Consider the following 18,181-nt stretch of genomic DNA (forward strand, 5'->3'; position numbering starts at 1 on the left):
AGGAAATCAGACTGAATATTGTGAATATCATCGAATCCGTGGGCATTCCACCAATGAATGCTTTGACATAAAGAACGTCATAGAAAAACTAGTAAGAGAAAGGAAATTAGGTCGATACATAGCCACCCGAGACGACGAGCAAAGAAAAAGGAGAAGAGACGAAGATGTCAGATGAGCTGAGCGATCACCTCGTACACCAGAGAGACACGTCCACATGATACACGGAGGATTTGCGGGAGGAGGAATCTCCAAATCATCTCGCAAAAGATATCTTAAAAAAGTATATCATGTCGAGGGAAAGGAGGAAGCACCCGACATCCCCACAATTACTTTTACCAAAGAGGACGCATCCGGCATCATCTCAGGGCAGGACGATCCCATGGTCATCACTATTATACTGGCAAATGCAAATCTCCACCGCACACTGACCAAGGAAGCTCCGCCGACATCTTGTTTAAAACTACCTTCGACAAACTCGGCCTGGAAGAAAAAGAACTCAAAGCATATCCGAACAGCCTGTTCGGACTGGGAGATACTCCAGTTCAACCACTTGGATACATCCCATTACACACGACCTTCGGAAAAGGAAACCAGTCAAGAACACTCAAGATAGACTACATCGTGGTCGACGTGAGTTCAGCCTACAATGCCTTAATAGGTCGGACAACCTTAAATCAGCTCGGCGCAGTAGTCTCGACTCCACATCTATGAATGGAGTTCCCAACTACAGAAGGAATAGCTACAATAAAAGCAGACCAGAAGATTGCGCACCGCTGTTACAACGAAAGTCTAAACCTCAGAGGCAGAGGAAAAGAATTCCACACCATCGAACTCAGTGGAGTTCAGAGGCGGGAAGAACTCCGCCCACAACCTGAAGACGAAGTAGAAAAAGTCCAGATCGGAGATATCCCAGACAAAATAACCAATATCGGCACAATCCTAAAAGGAGACACAAAAGAATCACTCGTACAGTTCTTACGAGATAACGTCGACCTCTTTGCATGGAAGGCTAAAGACATGCCAGGCATAGACCCCAAGTTAATGTGCCACAAGCTAGCAGTCCACCCAGGATCTCGGCCAGTACAACAGAGACATAGAAAGCTTGGACCAGAACGATCCCAAGCTGTGGAAGAGCAGGTACAAGCTCTACTGGAGGCAGGATTCATAAGAGAAGTCAAGTACCCACGATGGCTAGCTAACATCGTCTTGGTGAAAAAATCAAATGGGAAGTGGCGGATGTGCACCGACTATATTGATCTCAACAAAGCCTGCCCAAAAGATCCTTATCCACTCCCAAGTATCGATGCTCTGGTGGATGCCTCCTCCGGATACAAATACCTCTCGTTTATGGACGCATATTCAGGATACAATCAAATCCCGATGTACCCACCCGACCAAGAAAAAACTTCATTCTTAACCCCAAAAGCAAACTACTGCTACATCGTCATACCTTTTGGACTAAAAACGCAGGAGCCACTTACCAGAGATTGATGAATAAGGTCTTTACGGATCACATCGGAAAAATCATGGAAGTCTATGTGGATGACATGTTAATAAAGACACAAAGTGAAGAGACGTTACTGTCTGACCTCACCCAAGTATTCGACACTATAAGAAGGCATGTCATGCGACTTAATCCTGAAAATGCACCTTCGCAGTAGAAGCTGGCAAATTCTTGGGTTTTATGCTCATACAAAGAGGAATCGAGGCAAATCCGGATAAGTGTCGGACCATACTCGATATGAAGAGCCTGACTTGCGTCAAAGAGGTACAACAAATCAATGGAAGATTGGCAGCCTTGTCCAAATTTCTAGCAGGATCAGCAATAAGATCTCTCCCCTTCTATGCTACTCTAAGGAAGGGAAAGAGGTTTGAATGGACAACGAAGTGTGAGCAGGCATTCCAAGATTTCAAAAGAATTCCTGGGACAGCCACCTATCCTATCTCGGCCACGGGAAGGAGAACCACTTATATTATACCTCACAGTAGGAAGTCGGGCAGTAGCCTCAGCATTAGTCCGAGAAGACGACAGTGGGCAACAACCTGTATATTTCATCAGCAAAGCATTACAAGGATCCGAGCTGAACTACCAAAAAATAGAAAAATTCGCCTACGCTCTCATACTAACATCTCGACGACTACGTTCGTACTTCCAAGCTCACACTATTAGGGTTCGAACCAACCAACCCATAAAAGGGATTCTGCAGAAAACAGACTTAGCAGGTAGAATCTTGCAATGGGCAGTCGAGTTGTCTGAATTCGACCTTCAATATGAAGCTCGGACAACCATCAAATCGCAATATTTGGCCGACGTCATTGCAGAATTTACAGACACCCCAGAAATTCCTACAGAATGGAATCTCTATGTAGATGGTTCCTCAAATAAAACTGGAAGCGGCGTGAGTGTGATAATAGAAAGTGACCAGGGAACCCAAATCGAACTTTCCCTCAAATTTGGGTTCCCTGCCTCAAACAACCAAGCTGAATATGAGGCGCTACTAGTTGGTTTGAAACTGGCAAGGGAAGTTGGAGCTCAAAAACTTATCATCTTCAGCGACTCAGAAGTAGTCACTTCACAAATAGCAGGGAGCTACCAAGCCAAAGATCCCACCATAAAAAAGTACCTGGACAAAACCAGGGAACAACTCGAATAATTTAGGGAATATGAGGTCCGCCACATACCCCGAGAACAGAATGCCCGAGCTAACGCACTCTCAAAACTAGCCAGTACCAAACCAGGGGGCAACAATAGAAGCCTCATCCAAGAAACACTGCAGAACCCGTCAATCTCGGAAGAAGAAAAAGGTCCTAGCCATAACGAGTCCGGATCAAGGATGGATGACTCCCATAATTAACTACCTCAAAATAGAAACACTCCCCACAGATGAGAAGGAAGCAAAGAGGCTAAAAAGGGAGGCACAATACTACACTATCATAAACAATACTCTATACAAAAGAGGGATTTCAATACCATTGTTAAAATGTGTACCGATTTCCAACACAAAGGAAGTCTTAGAAGAAGTATACAGTGGTATCTGTGGCAATCATCTCGGAGCGTAGGCACTTACCAAAAAAGTACTCCGGGCAGGATTTTATTGGCCAACTCTACAAAAGGAAGCAACAGAGTTCGTAAAGACATGTCCACCATGTCAGAAACATGCCAACTTTCATATCGCCCCGCCAGAGGAACTCATCAGCATAACATCACCTTGGCCATTCGCAAAATGGGGACTCGAGCTTCTCGGACCTTTCCCTCAAGGATCGGGACAAGTCAAATTCCTCATAGTAGGGGTAGACTATTTCACAAAGTGGATCGGGGCAGAACCCCTAGCTAACGTCACTGCTCAAAGAAGTCGCAAATTCCTATATAGAAATATTGTCACAAGGTTCGGGGTTCCATACTCCATCACCACAGACAATGGCACCCAATTCACAGATGCAAGCTTCAGAAAGTTAGTGGCCGACTTGAACATAAAACACCAATTCACTTCCGTAGAACATCTCCAGGCCAATGGACAAGCCGAAGCTGCCAACAAAGTCATATTGGCTGGGCTAAAACGGAGATTACATGACGCAAAGGGAGCATGGGCTGAAGAGCTCCCACAAGTCCTATGGGCATATTGAACAACGCCACATTCCACCACAAAGGAATCACCCTTCCGATTAGTGTATGGAATGGAGGCAATGATCCCAGTGAAGATTGAAGAAGGGTCGTCTAGAGTGATCCATTATAATGAAGAAGCCAACTCCCAACTTCAAATGGAAGAACTCGACCTACTTCCAGAAATCCAAGAAAGAGCTCGGATCAGGGAAGAGGCACTAAAACGTCGAATGGCTTCGAGATACAATAAAAAGGTAGTGTCGTAAAGTTTTGCCGAGAACGACCTCATCCTAATCCAAAATGATATCGGAACAACTCGACCTGGAGAAGAAAAGCTGGCAGCGAACTGGAAAGGACCCTACCGAGTTATAGAAGTAGTTGGAAAGGGCTACTACAGACTGTCTGAACTCGAAGGGCGAGAGCTCCCTAGGTCATGGCACGCCTGCAACCTAAGAAGGTACTATAGTTAGGGGTGATAAAGGATCTTAGGACAAGGCGCATTCTTTTTCCTGAAAAGGTTTTTTAATGAGGTGCCAAGCCAAAGACCTACAAATTGCCCGACTTAGAGGGATAAAACTCCCACATGTATATATCTGCATTTTCTTTTGAATAAAATTTGTTTAGATCTTCTACAAATTCTCAAGACGCATTAATCTGAAATGCTCATCGTCCGATTATAAAGCCACAGATCGGCAGAAAGTGAAAACCAAATTCACTGCACGATCATGATAAAGAACAACAAAGATGAAAACCAAAATTCGTCAAAAGGTCGACCAAACACGGATTAAACCCAATTTCTACAAAATCGGCAAAGATGAAAATAGAATAATGCAAGAAGTTATCGAAAGTGATCCATAGAAAGGACCTAACGAGATCTTAATAAAATGGATTACTAAAAAATAACTTAAAGACTGGCCGACGTAAAAAAGTCGGATCAGTCACAAAACCAAAGTTATAAAAGTAAATCCCTGGAAAGAGATCTGGCCAGCCCTATAAAAGAGGATTACTAAAATAACTTAGAAGGGCCCGACATGACGAAGTCGGCCCAAAACATAAAGTTATAAAAGTAATCCCTGAAAGAGACCTGAAAAAGGTCCAAGAAAGAGGATTACTAAAATAACTTAGAAGGGCCCGACATGATGAGGTCGGCCCAAAACATAAAGTTATAAAAGTAATCCCTGAAAGAGACCTGAACAAGGTCCAAGAAAGAGGATTACTAAAATAACTTAGAAGGGCCCGACATGATGAGGTCGGCCCAAAACATAAAGTTATAAAAGTAATCCCTGAAAGAGACTTGAACAAGGTCCAAGAAAGAGGATTACTAAAATAACTTAGAAGGGCCCGATATGATGAGGTCGGCCCAAAACATAAAGTTATAAAAGTAATCTCTGAAAGAGAGGTCCAAGAAAGAGGATTACTAAAATAACTTAGAAGGGCCCAACATGATGAGGTCGGCCCAAAACATAAAGTTATAAAAGTAATCCCTGAAAGAGACCTGAACAAGGTCCAAGAAAGAGGATTACTAAAATAACTTAGAAGTGCCCGACATGATGAAGTCGGCCCAAAACATAAAGTTATAAAAGTAACCCCTGAAAGACACCTTAACAAGGTCCAAGAAAGAAGATTACTAAAATAACTTAGAAGGGCCCGACATAATGAGGTCGGCCCAAAACATAAAGTTATAAAAGTAATCCCTGAAAGAGACCTGAACAAGGTCCAAGAAAGAGGATTACTAAAATAACTTCAGTGAGGAAGCCAACATACAAGGTGGATCCAAACATCCACAACCTCAAAGGAATCAAGCCACAAGTATGAAATGCAAAGGCAATCCAATGAGGTCGGACAACAAAGTTCCAACACTCCCAAAAAACCTAAGAAGGTACCAAGACAGATGCAGACAGATATGTTACGAAAAACACAAGTTATAATAATAACAAACTAAAGAGGCTACCAAAATCAGCCCCAAGAGCTTGGAAACTACTTTTTTTTTTCAAAATGAAGTTGCTAAACAAGCAACTCAGGAAGTAGCAAAAAGTCAGAACCACCATTTACAAAACATAAAGTTCAAAAGCCCACAAGCCGGGCTATCCACACAAACATCCAGAAAAAATCATTGAGGATCCGAAGGCTTCTCGGCAGCATCAACACGGGGTGAAGGAGGACGAGTCTGAAGAGGCACCGTATCCACGGTCCCATCATCCCGGTTCAAGATTTGACAATCAGGCTCTGACTCGGGATGACCAGCCTCAGATGAAGGAGATGAAGAAGTAGGCACAACGGAAGCTTTGGAGGCAGGCACTGAAGGAGGGTCAACATCATCATCATCAGGGTCATCAGGGACAATCTTACCGTCCTTTACGACGTTATCCAAGCTAAATAGAGTAAGGTCGAGCTCGGGTGTAAGAACCCGGACCTGCTCCTTCAGGTTCTCATAAGCAGCAGTTACACTACCTACAAGGTGACCCTGGAGCTCGGCGTAATCAACTCGGGCAGACTCTAAATCATCCCTGAGACACATCATCTCCCTATAAGTCATGACATAACTCTCCTTGTGCTTCAACGCCGTGTCTTCAGCCAACTTCGCAGAAGCCGCCAAGGCAATAGAACTGGCCTTTTCACCCTCCAACTCTTTCTCTAACTTAGTCACCCTCACCTCAAGTTCCTCCTTCAAACCCTTCATTCGGTCGAACTCCAACTTAGCCTCCTCCATAAAAGCCTTTGTAGCATGAATGGGAAGATCTTGAGCAGTCCGATATAAAGCCGCCTCCATATGTGCCATTTTGACGCTGCTCCGAGTAATAAAGTCCAAATGGCGAAGGAGAGAAACATCGTCAGTAGGAATGGTGCCATAAGGACCAATTTGCTGGTCCACAAACTCAACAGCATCAAAATCAGGGGCATTAAGGTTAAAGGGCTCAGCAGTTTTCTGCTTTTTCGGTGGAGGAGCGCCAGAGGTAACGACAGAAGCCTGTGGAGGATCAACCAAATGAACCCAAGGAGTAGGAATCATCCTCCTCGGTCCAGGAGAGCTTGGTACAGATGGCTTCGACTGAACCTGAGAAGACCCCTCCCTGGCCATCTTGGCCGAGATGTTCTGAACTGCAGTAGCTTTCCTCACCTTCTTAAAGGCCTTCATAGATTCTTTATTTTTAATCATCTCTACAAACAAACATCACAGCGAAAGACCAAGTTATGAATCAAAGAAGAAAAAAGAAATAAACTCGACAAAATAAGCAAAAACACAAAAGAGAAATTGACCACTACCCAGCTCAGCTCGGAGAAGAGAGGGATTTCCTAGGAATTTCTTTGTATCAAGATAGGGATGCTGCCCCTAGTTTTCTTCCAACACAATCACAAAGGCTTGCTCAGCCTCATCTAACATCTCCCACGTATATTTAGACACCATTACATTCTTTTGCCATTCTAAAGGAAAGGCAGGTTCGTCATTTTCATCCAGAAAAAAGGGCCGAGCTCCCTCAACAGCTCGGACCCTGAAAAAGTAATTCTTAAAGTCACGAAAAGATTCATCAAACATGGAAAAAACCTTCTTCCCCTGGGAAGCTCAGAAAGAAACCTAGGCGGCTTTCTTCTTAACCACCCCAGGCTTTGTCAAAACAAAGAGATAAAAGAAGAGGGACTGTGAAGCAGGGATACCTAGTTCGTGACACAGCAATTGAAAGATTTTTATAAAATCCCAGGAGTTGGGGTGAAGCTGAGATGGAGCTACGTTAGAAGACCACAGTAGGTTGGTCTCAAAGGGGGTAAAAGGAAGAGTAATATTCATTTGACTAAAAAAGAAGTCGTATGCATAGAAAAAGTGACGTTCTCCAACAACTCGGGTAGAAAAACAAACCCTTTCTTCAGAGTTAGGGGATACAAGCTCATAATTCTTTTCATCACTACCATTACTACAAATCCTATAAAATTGCGTAAGCTGCTGACAAAACTCGGAGTCAACCAAAGAAACACACAGAAGAACCATAGAATCCACCCAATCGGCCATGCCCTCAGGGACTTGGGAAGATGTCTCAACAATATTTTTGCGAGAAGACATGAGGTCAACTAGTCCTACAGTAAGAAAGAAGAAAATAGTTTACCAACCAAAAACATCTCGGGCAAAAGTCAAAATCAACTCATAAGCAGAGCATGACTCAAGCATACAAACAAGTAAAAGGAAAATCCCAAGACATGGTCCAGGAACATCCTTTGGAGGCAGTGACAGAGTAAGGACTCAGAAAAAATCTACGAGACTAACATTCCAACAAAACTCTCAGCAAAGAAAAGCCCTTTTTCAATCAAAAAGTAAACAACAAATACCAAACAGGAGGACATCGAAGACGCAACCTTTTTCAAAAGAATCAAACGAAGCCATTATTCCGGAAAGCTACAAAATCAAATAAAAAGGCAGCAAAACATGCAAAGCCCTAAAAAACCTAAATCATCAGGAGAAATGCTAGAAACACGCATCACAGCAACAATCGGGCATAACGACGCGAAAAGGTTCAAACTTTCCAGCATGCGTTCAAAACGAAAAATCAAAGCTTTACCAAAGAACCGAAGGCAAAGCGACGAAAGAAGTAAAGAAGCAGAAAGTAAAACCAACCTGGAAAAAGGAGAGAGCTTCAAAGAAGTTGAAGATGGAAGATAGAATCTGGAATCGCCTTTAAAAGAGAGCACTAACAATCGCTAAGCAACATCGCTGGAAGAAACGTGAAAATGCAAAAACAGAAAGTGAGAAAGAAAAGGGGGAAGTTACAAGTAAAACAGAGAAGAGAAACCGTTTTCTGTGTGTAAAGTTCAAAATAAAAGAGCTAAGGGAAACGGGGCATTAAAAATCAATTAATGAAGGTATTAAACCCTCGCACATTCCCAAGACCAGAGCGCTAATGCAAAAGTGCGCGCTTAAGAAAACGTTCCGCATTAAAAAAAAGATTCTACAGAGAGGAAGTCGACAGATGCTCGAGTTCGGCTTCACCAGAGAAGGATCGAAGTCCCAAAACTAAGACTCGACCTCAAAAGAAAAACCGAGCTCGAGCAAGGGCACTGTTCAAACCCTGGGACGAACTATCCGATTCGGGATGTTTAGTGGTATGCGAAATTGTTACTCTGAGGTTGTAAAATTTGTTGTTCGTTCTCTCCCTGGTAATGGCGCCAACAAATTGGTGCACAATACCATGGTCCAAGCAGAACTTCACAACTTCGCACAACTAACCAGCAAGTGCACTGGGTCGTCCAAGTAATAAAACCTTACGTGAGTAAGGGTCGATCCCACGGAGATTGTCGGCTTGAAGCAAGCTATGGTCACCTTGTAAATCTCAATCAAGCAGATATCAAATAGTTATGGAGTTTTTGAATATTAATAATAAATAAACAGAAAATAAAGATAGAAATACTTATGTAATTCATTGGTGGGAGTTTCAGATAAGCATATAGAGGTGCGTTCGTTCCTCTGAACCTCTGCTTTCCTGCTGTCTTCATCCAATCAATCCTACTCCTTTCCATGGCTGGCTTTATGTAAGGGCATCACCGTTGTCAATGGCTACTTTTCATCCTCTCTGTGAAAATGGTCCGATGCGCTGTCATTGCATGGCTAATCATCTGGAGGCATCACCGTTGTCAATGGCTGCATCCCATCCTCTCTATGAAAATGGTTCAATGCGCTGTCACTGCATGGCTAATCATCTAGAGGTTCTCGATCATACTGGAATAGGATTTACTATCCTTTTGCGTCTGTCACTACGCCCAGCACTCGCGAGTTTGAAGCTCGTCACAGTCATTCAATCCCTGAGTCCTACTCGGAATACCACAGACAAGGTTTAGACTTTCCGGACTCTTATGAATGCCGCCATCAATCTAGCTTATACCACGAAGATTCTGAATAAGAGATCCAAGAGATACTCATCCAATCTAAGGTGGAACGGAAGTGGTTGTCAGGCACGCGTTCGTGGGGGAATGATGATGATTGTCACGTTCATCACATTCATATTGAAGTGCGAATGAATATCTTAGAAGCGGAATAAGTTGAATTGAATAGAAAAACAGTAGTACTTTGCATTAATTCATGAGGAACAGCAGAGCTCCACACCTTAATCTATGGAGTGTAGAAACTCTACCGTTGAAAATACATAAGTGATGAAGGTTCAGGCATGGCCAAATGACCAGCCCCCAAACGTGATCAATATGATCCTAAGATGAACTAAAAATCATAAGATGATCCGAAGATGTCTAATACAATAGTAAAAAGTCCTATTTATACTAAACTAGTTACTAGGGTTTACAGAAGTAAGTAATTGATGCATAAATCCACTTCTGGGGCCCACTTGGTGTGTGCTTGGGCTGAGCTTGAAGTTTACACGTGGAGAGGTCATTCTTGGAGTTGAACGCCAGTTTGTAACGTGTTTCTGGCATTCAACTTTGGCTTGTGACGTGTTTCTGGTGTTTAACTCCAGACTGCAGCGTAGAACTGGCGTTCAACGCCCTTTTGCGTCGTCTAAACTCAGCCAAAGTATGAACTATTATATATTGCTAGAAAGCCCTGGATGTCTACTTTCTAACACAATTGGAAGCGCGCCATTTTGAGTTTTGTAGCTTCAGAAAATCCACTTTGAGTGCAGGGAGGTCAGAATCCAACAGCATCAGCAGTCCTTCTTCTACCTCTGAATCTGATTTTTGCTCAAGTCCCTCAATTTCAGCCAGAAAATACCTGAAATCACAGAAAAACACCCAAACTCATAGTGAAGTCCAGAAATGTGAATTTAACATAAAAACTAATAAAAACATCCCTAAAAGTAACTAGATCCTACTAAAAACATACTAAAAACAATGCCAAAAAGCGTATAAATTATCCGCTCATCACAACACCAAACTTAAATTGTTGCTTGTCTCCAAGCAACTGAAAATCACATAGGATAAAAAGAAGAGAATATACTATAAATTTCAAACTATCAATGAAACATAGCTCTAATCAGATGAGCGGGACTTGTAGCTTTTTGCCTCTTGAATAGTTTTGGCATCTCACTTTATCCATTGAGGTTCAGAATGATTGGCATCTATAGGAACTCAGAGTTCAGATAGTGTTATTGATTCTCCTAGTTCAGTATGTTGATTCTTGAACACAACTACTTTATGAGTCTTGGCCGTGGCCCTTAGCACTTTGTTTTCCAGTATTACCACCGGATACATAAATGCCACAGACACATAATTGGGTGAACCTTTTCAGATTGTGACTCAGCTTTGCTAAAGTCCCCAATTAGAGGTGTCCAGGGTTCTTAAGCACACTCTTCTTTTGCTTTGGACCTTGACTTTAACCGCTCAGTCTCAAGTTTTCACTTGACACCTTCACACCACAAGCACATGGTTAGGGACAGCTTGGTTTAACCGCTTAGGCCAGGATTTTATTCCCTTAGGCCCTCCTATCCACTGATGCTCAAAGCCTTGGGATCCTTTTTATTTACCCTTGCCTTTTGGTTTTAAGGGTTATTGGCTTTTTTCTCTTGCCTTTTGGTTTTAAGAGCTTTTGGCTTTTTCTGCTTGCTTTTTTTTTTTTTTTTTTTTTCTTTTTTTTGCCATTTTTTTCCTTTTTTTTTTCTGCAAGCTTTTTGTATTCACTGCTTTTTCTTGCTTCAAAAATCATTTTTATGATTTTTCAGATTATCAAGTAACATGTCTCCTGTTCATCATTCTTTCAAGAGCCAACATATTTAACATTCTAAAACACCAACTTCAAAAGACATATGCACTGTTCAAGCATTCATTCAGAAAACAAAAAGTATTGTCTCCACATCAAAATAATTAAACTAAGTTCAAGGATAAATTCGAAACTCATGTACTTCTTGTTCTTTTGAATTAAAAACATTTTTCATTTAAGAGAGGTGATGGATTCATATTCACTACTTTAAGGCATAGACACTTAGACACTAATGATCATGTAATAAAGACACAAACATAGATAAACATTTAACATAAGAAAACGAAAAATAGAAAATTTAAGAACAAGGAATGAGTCCACCTTAGTGATGGTGGTGTTTCCTTCTTGAGGAACCAAAGATGTCCTTGAGCTCTTCTATGTCTCTTCCTTGTCTTTGTTGCTCCTCCCTCATTGCTCTTTGATCTTTTATAATTTCATGAAGGATGATGGAGTGCTCTTGATGTTCCACCCTTAGTTGCTCCCAATAATTGTGTGGAGGAAGATGTATCCCCTGAGGTATCTCAGGGATCTCTTGATTTGCAGTCAAATGTTCTACCACAGAGCTATAGACCCTTGAGATGAATCTCTCCATCTCCTATGACTCGGAGGTGGAAGCTTTTGTCTTCCCTTTCCTCTTTCGAGAGGTTTCTCTGGCCTTAGGTGCCATCAATGGTTATGGAAAAACAAAAAAAACTATGCTTTTACCACACCAAACTTAGAATGTTGCTCGCCCTTGAGCAAAAGAAGAAAGAATAGTAGAAGAAGAAAAAGAAGAAGAGATGGAGGTGAGTTGATGGTTTTAGGGGAGTAATAGATGTGAGTGGTGAAGAGGTGATGGGGAAGAGAGATTGAGGTGATATAGGATTATGAGGAGGGAAGGTGAGTGGAGGTATATGGGGATCCTGTGGGGTCCACAGATCCTGAGGTGTCAAGAATTTGCATCCCTGCACCAATTAGGCATGTAAAATGCCTTTGCATACAATTCTGGCGTTTAAACGCTGAACTGATGCTTGTTCTGGGAATTCAGCGCCCAGATGCAGCATGTTTCTGGCGTTGAACGCCAGTTCTATGCTTGTTTCTGGCGTTCAGCGCCAGCTTTCCTCAGTGTGCATTCCTGGCGTCTGAACGCCAGGATGCTGCTTATTTTGGGCGTTCAACGCCAGATCCATGCTCTGTTCTGGCGTTGAACGCCAGCCAGATGCTCCTTACTGGCGTTTAAACGCCAGTAAGTCCTTCCTCCAGGGTGTGATTTTTCTTCTGCTATTTTTGATTTTTCTATTTATTTTGTGACTCCACATGATCATGAACCTAATAAAACATGAAAGAACAATAAAATAAAAACAAAATTAGATAAATAAAAATTGGGTTGCCTCCTAACAAGCGCTTCTTTAATGTCAATAGCTTGACAGTGGGCTCTCATGGAGGCTCACAGATGTTCAGAGCATTGTTGAGACTCCCCAACACCAAACTTAGAGTTTGGATATGGGAGTTCAACACCAAACTTAGAGTTTGGTTGTGGCCTCCCAACACCAAACTTAGAGTTTGACTGTGGGGGCTCTGGTTGACTCTGCAGTGAGAGAAGCTTACTGTGCCTCTTTTCCTTGTTTACAGAAGGGTAACCTTGAGTTTTAAACACAAGGGAGTCCTCATTTAATTGAAGGACTAGTTCACCTCTGTCAACATCAATCACAGCTCTTGCTGTGGCTAGGAAGGGTCTTCCAAGGATGATGGATTCATCCTCATCCTTCCCAGTGTCTAGGATTATGAAATCAACAGGGATGTAAAGGCCTTCAACCTTTACTAACACGTCCTTTACTTGACCATAAGCCTCTTTTCTTGAATTGTCTGCCATCTCTAATGAGATTCTAGCAGCTTGAACCTCAAAGATTCCCAGTTTCTCCATTACAGAGAGTGGCATGAGGTTTATTCCTGACCCAAGGTCACATAGAGCCTTCTCAAAGGTTATGGTGCCTATGGTACAAGGTATTAGGAACTTTCCAGGATCCTGTTTCTTCTGAGGCAATCTCAGTTGATCTAATGCATTTAGTTCATTGGTGAATAGGGGAGGTTCATCTCCCCAAGTCTCATTACCAAATAAATTGGCATTCAGCTTCATGATTGCACCAAGGTACTTGGCAACTTGCTCTTCAGTAACATCCTCATTCTCTTCAGAAAAAGAATACTCATCAGAGCTCATGAATGGCATAAGGAGGTTCAATGGAATCTCTATGGTCTTTAGATGAGTCTCAGATTCCTTTGGTTCCTCAGAGGGGAACTCCTTATTGATCACTGGACGTCCTAGGAGGTCTTCCTCCTTGGGATTCACGTCCTTAACCTCCCTTACAGGTTCGGCCATGGTAATTAATTCAATGGCCTTGCACTCTCCTTTTGGATTCTCTTCTGTATTGCTTGGGAGAGCACTAGGGGGGTTTCAGTGATTCTTTTACTCAGCCGGCCCACTTGTGCTTCCAAATTTCTAATGGAGGACCTTGTTTCATTCATGAAACTCACAGTGGCCTTAGATAGATCAGAGACTAAATTTGCTAAATTAGAGGTATTTTGTTCAGAGTTCTCTGTCTGTTGCTGAGTTGATGATGGAAAAGGCTTGCTATTGCTAAACCTGTTTCTTCTACCATTATTAAAGCCTTGTTGAGGCTTTTGATCCTTCCATGAGAGATTTGGATGATTTCTCCATGAGGGGTTATAGGTGTTTCCATAAGGTTCACCCATATAATTTACCTCTGGTATTGCAGGGTTTTCAGGATCATAAGCTTCTTCTTCAGAAGATGCCTCTTGAGTACTGTTGGATGCAGCTTGCATTCCATTCAGACTCTGAGAAATCATATTGACTTGCTGAGTCAATATTTTATTCTGAGCCAATATGGCATTCAGAGTATCAATTTCAAGAACTCCCTTCTTCTGTGGCGTCCCATTACTTACAGGATTCCTCTCAGAAGTGTACATGAACTGGTTATTAGCAACTATGTCAATGAGTTCTTGAGCTTCTGCAGGCATTTTCTTTAGGTGAATGGATCCACCTACAGAAGTATCCAATGACATCTTAGCTAATTCAGATAGACAATCATAGAATATATCCAGGATGGTCCATTCTGAAAGCATGTCAGAAGGACACTTTTTGGTCAGTTGCTTGTATCTCTCCCAAGCTTCATAGAGGGATTCACCTTCTTTCTGTCTGAAGGTTTGAACATCCACTCTAAGCTTACTCAGCTTTTGAGGAGGGAAGAACTTGGCTAAGAAAACCTTGACCAGCTTATCCCAAGAGTTCAGGCTATCCTTAGGTTGAGAGTCCAACCATATTCTAGCTCTGTCTCTCACAGCAAAAGGGAAAAGCATGAGCCTGTAGACTTCAGGATCTACTCCATTAGTCTTAACAGTATCACATATCTGTAAGAATTCAGTTAAGAACTGAAAAGGATCTTCAGATGGAAGTCCATGAAACTTGCAGTTTTGTTGCATCAGAGAAACTAATTGAGGTTTAAGCTCAAAATTGTTTGCTCCAATGGCAGGGATGGAGATGCTTCTTCCATGTAAATTAAAATTAGGTGCAGTGAAGTCACCAAGCATCCTCTTTGCATTATTATTGTTTTCGGCTGCCATCTCCTCTTCCTGTTCGAAAATTTCTATAAGGTTATCTCTAGATTGTTGTATTTTAGCTTCTCTTAGTTTCCTTTTCAGAGTCCTTTCAGGTTCAGGGTCTGCTTCAACAAGAATGTTCTTGTCTTTGCTCCTGCTCATATGAAAAAGAGGGAACAGAAGAATAATAATAATAGGGATCCTTTTTACCCAGGTATAGAGGTTCCCCTGTGTGAGTAGAAGAAGAAAAGAATGTAATGTAATGAAGGGAAGAAGAGAAAATTCAAACACAGATGGAAGAGGGGGTTCAAATTTGGGTGAGATGAAGTGTTAGTAGATGAATAAATAAATAGAAGGAGATGAGAGAGAAGGAGGATTTTCGAAAATAAAATTTTGAAAAGGGGTTAGTGATTTTCGAAAATTAGGAATGAAATCAAATTAAAATTAAAAATTGAAACAATTAGTTAATTGAAAAGAATTTTTGAAAAAGAGGGAAGAGATTTTCGAACTTTAAAGAGAGAGAGTTAGTTAGGTAGTTTTAAAAAAGATAAGAAACAAACAAAAAGTTAGTTAGTTAGTTGAAACAAATTTTGAAAATCAATTTTTGAAAAATAAGAAGATAAGAAGTTAGAAAAGATATTTTAAAATCGAATTTTTTTGAAAAAGATATGTTTTAAAAAAATATGATTAAAAAGATATGATTTTGAAAAAGATAAGATAAAAAGATATTTTTGAAAAGATATGATTGAAATTAGTTTTGAAAAAGATTTGATTTTTAAAATCACAATTAATGACTTGATTCACAAGAAATCACAAGATATGATTCTAGAACTTAAAGTTTGAATCTTTCTTGACAAGCAAGTAACAAACTTGAAATTTTTGAATCAAAACATTAATTGTTGAAGATATTTTCGAAAATTATGAGATAAAATTAAGAAAAATATTTTTGAAAAATATTTTTATAATTTTCGAAATAAAATAAAAAATTAAATAAAAAAATGAAAAAGATATGATTTTTGAAAAAGATTTTTTTTAAAAAAAAAAAGATAAGATTTTTAAATTGAAAATTTGATTTGACTTATAAGAAACAACTAAGTTTTTAAAAGTTTTGAAAAAGTCAACTCAAATTTTCGAAATTTATGAGTGAAAAAGGGAAAGATATTTTTTTATTTTTGAATTTTTAATGATGAAAGAGAAAAACATGAAAATGATGCAATGCATGAAAATTTTGGATCTAAACATGTGATGCATGCAAGAACACTATGAATGTCAAGATGAACACCAAGAACACTTTGAATGTCAAGATGAACATCAAGAACTTATATTTGAAAAATTTTCAAGAAAAGAAAACATGTAAGACACCAAACTTAGAAATTTTTCATGTATAGACACTATGAATGCAAGAATGCATATGAAAAACAAGAAAAGACACAAAACAAGAAAATATGAAGATCAAACAAGAAGATTTACCAAGAACAACTTGAAGATCATGAAGAACACCATGAATGCATGAATTTTCGAAAAATGCAAAATGAATATGCAATTGACACCAAACTTGAAATTGACTCAAGACTCAAACAAGAAACACAAAATATTTTTTATTTTTATGATTTTTTTTATTTTTTTTGGATTTTTATTTTATATTTTTTGAAAATCATTTGAAAAAGAAAAATAAGGATTTCAAAATTTTTAATATGAATTCCAGGAATCTTTCAATATTAGCCCAAAGCTCCAATCTGAGGGTTAGGCATGACTTAATAGCCAGCCATCTTTAGGATATAAATCAGGCATGCAACATCTAATATTCAAATTAACTTGCCTCTATGCTGATGGTTGGAAGCCTCTATCCAAAAGAATTAGACATGGCTTTACAGCCAGCCAGGCTCCAACATTTTTTATGAAACTCTAGAATTCATTCTTAAAAATTCTGAAATAATTTTCGAAAACAGATGAGAAATTTTTTTGAAAGATTTTTGAAAATTTTTTTTTGAAAATAAAACAAAAGGAAAATTACCTAATCTGAGCAACGAGATGAACCGTCAGTTGTCCAAACTCGAACAATCCCCGGCAACGGCGCCAAAAACTTGGTATGCGAAATTGTTAGTCTGAGGTTGTAAAATTTGTTGTTCGTTCTCTCCCTGGTAATGGCGCCAACAAACTGGTGCACAATACCATGGTCCAAGCTTAACTTCACAACTTCGCACAACTAACCAGCAAGTGCACTGGGTCGTCCAAGTAATAAAACCTTACGTGAGTAAGGGTCGATCCCACAGAGATTGTCGGCTTGAAGCAAGCTATGGTCACCTTGTAAATCTCAGTCAGGCGGATATCAAATAATTATGGAGTTTTCGAATATTAATAATAAATAAACAAAAAATAAAGATAGAAATACTTATGTAATTCATTGGTGGGAGTTTCAGATAAGCATATAGAGGTGCGTTCGTTCCTCTGAACCTCTGCTTTTCTGCTGTCTTCATCCAATCAATCCTACTCCTTTCCATGGCTGGCTTTATGTAAGGGCATCACCGTTGTCAATGGCTACTTTTCATCCTCTCTGTGAAAATGGTCCGATGCGCTGTCACTGCATGGCTAATCATCTGGAGGCATCACCGTTGTCAATGGCTGCATCCCATCCTCTCTGTGAAAATGGTCCAATGCGCTGTCACTGCATGGCTAATCATCTAGAGGTTCTCAATCATACTGGAATAGGATTTACTATCCTTTTGCGTCTGTCACTACGCCCAGCACTCGCGAGTTTGAAGCTCGTCACAGTCATTCAATCTCTGAGTCCTACTCGGAATACCACAGACAAGGTTTAGACTTTCCGGACTCTCATGAATGCCGCCATCAATCTAGCTTATACCACGAAGATTCTGAATAAGAGATCCAAGATATACTCATCCAATCTAAGGTGGAACGGAAGTGGTTGTTAGGCACGCGTTCGTGGGGGAATGATGATGATTGTCACGTTCATCACATTCATATTGAAGTGCAAATGAATATCTTAGAAGCGGAATAAGTTGAATTGAATAGAAAAACAGTAGTACTTTGCATTAATTCATGATAAACAGCAGAGCTCCACACCTTAATCTGTGGAGTGTAGAAACTCTACCGTTGAAAATACATAAGTGATGAAGGTTCAGGCATGGCCGAATGGCCAGCCCCCAAACGTGATCAATATGATCCTAAGATGAACTAAAAATCATAAGATGATCCGAAGATGTCTAATACAATAGTAAAAAGTCCTATTTATACTAAACTAGTTACTAGGGTTTACAGAAGTAAGTAATTGATGCATA

At 40.4% G+C, this 18,181-nt stretch overlaps 1 non-coding gene across 1 annotated transcript; it reads left to right on the forward strand.

Moving 5' to 3' along the window:
• The first annotated feature begins 14,402 nt into the window (after positions 1-14,402).
• On the forward strand, positions 14,403-14,510 carry LOC112787311 (small nucleolar RNA R71). The gene has a single exon (XR_003194730.1). It is a non-coding gene; the product is annotated as a small nucleolar RNA R71 (small nucleolar RNA).
• Positions 14,511-18,181: the final 3,671 nt, after the last annotated feature.

The sequence above is a fragment of the Arachis hypogaea genome, chromosome 20, assembly GCF_003086295.3.
Source record: "Arachis hypogaea cultivar Tifrunner chromosome 20, arahy.Tifrunner.gnm2.J5K5, whole genome shotgun sequence".
Lineage (NCBI taxonomy): Eukaryota > Viridiplantae > Streptophyta > Magnoliopsida > Fabales > Fabaceae > Arachis > Arachis hypogaea.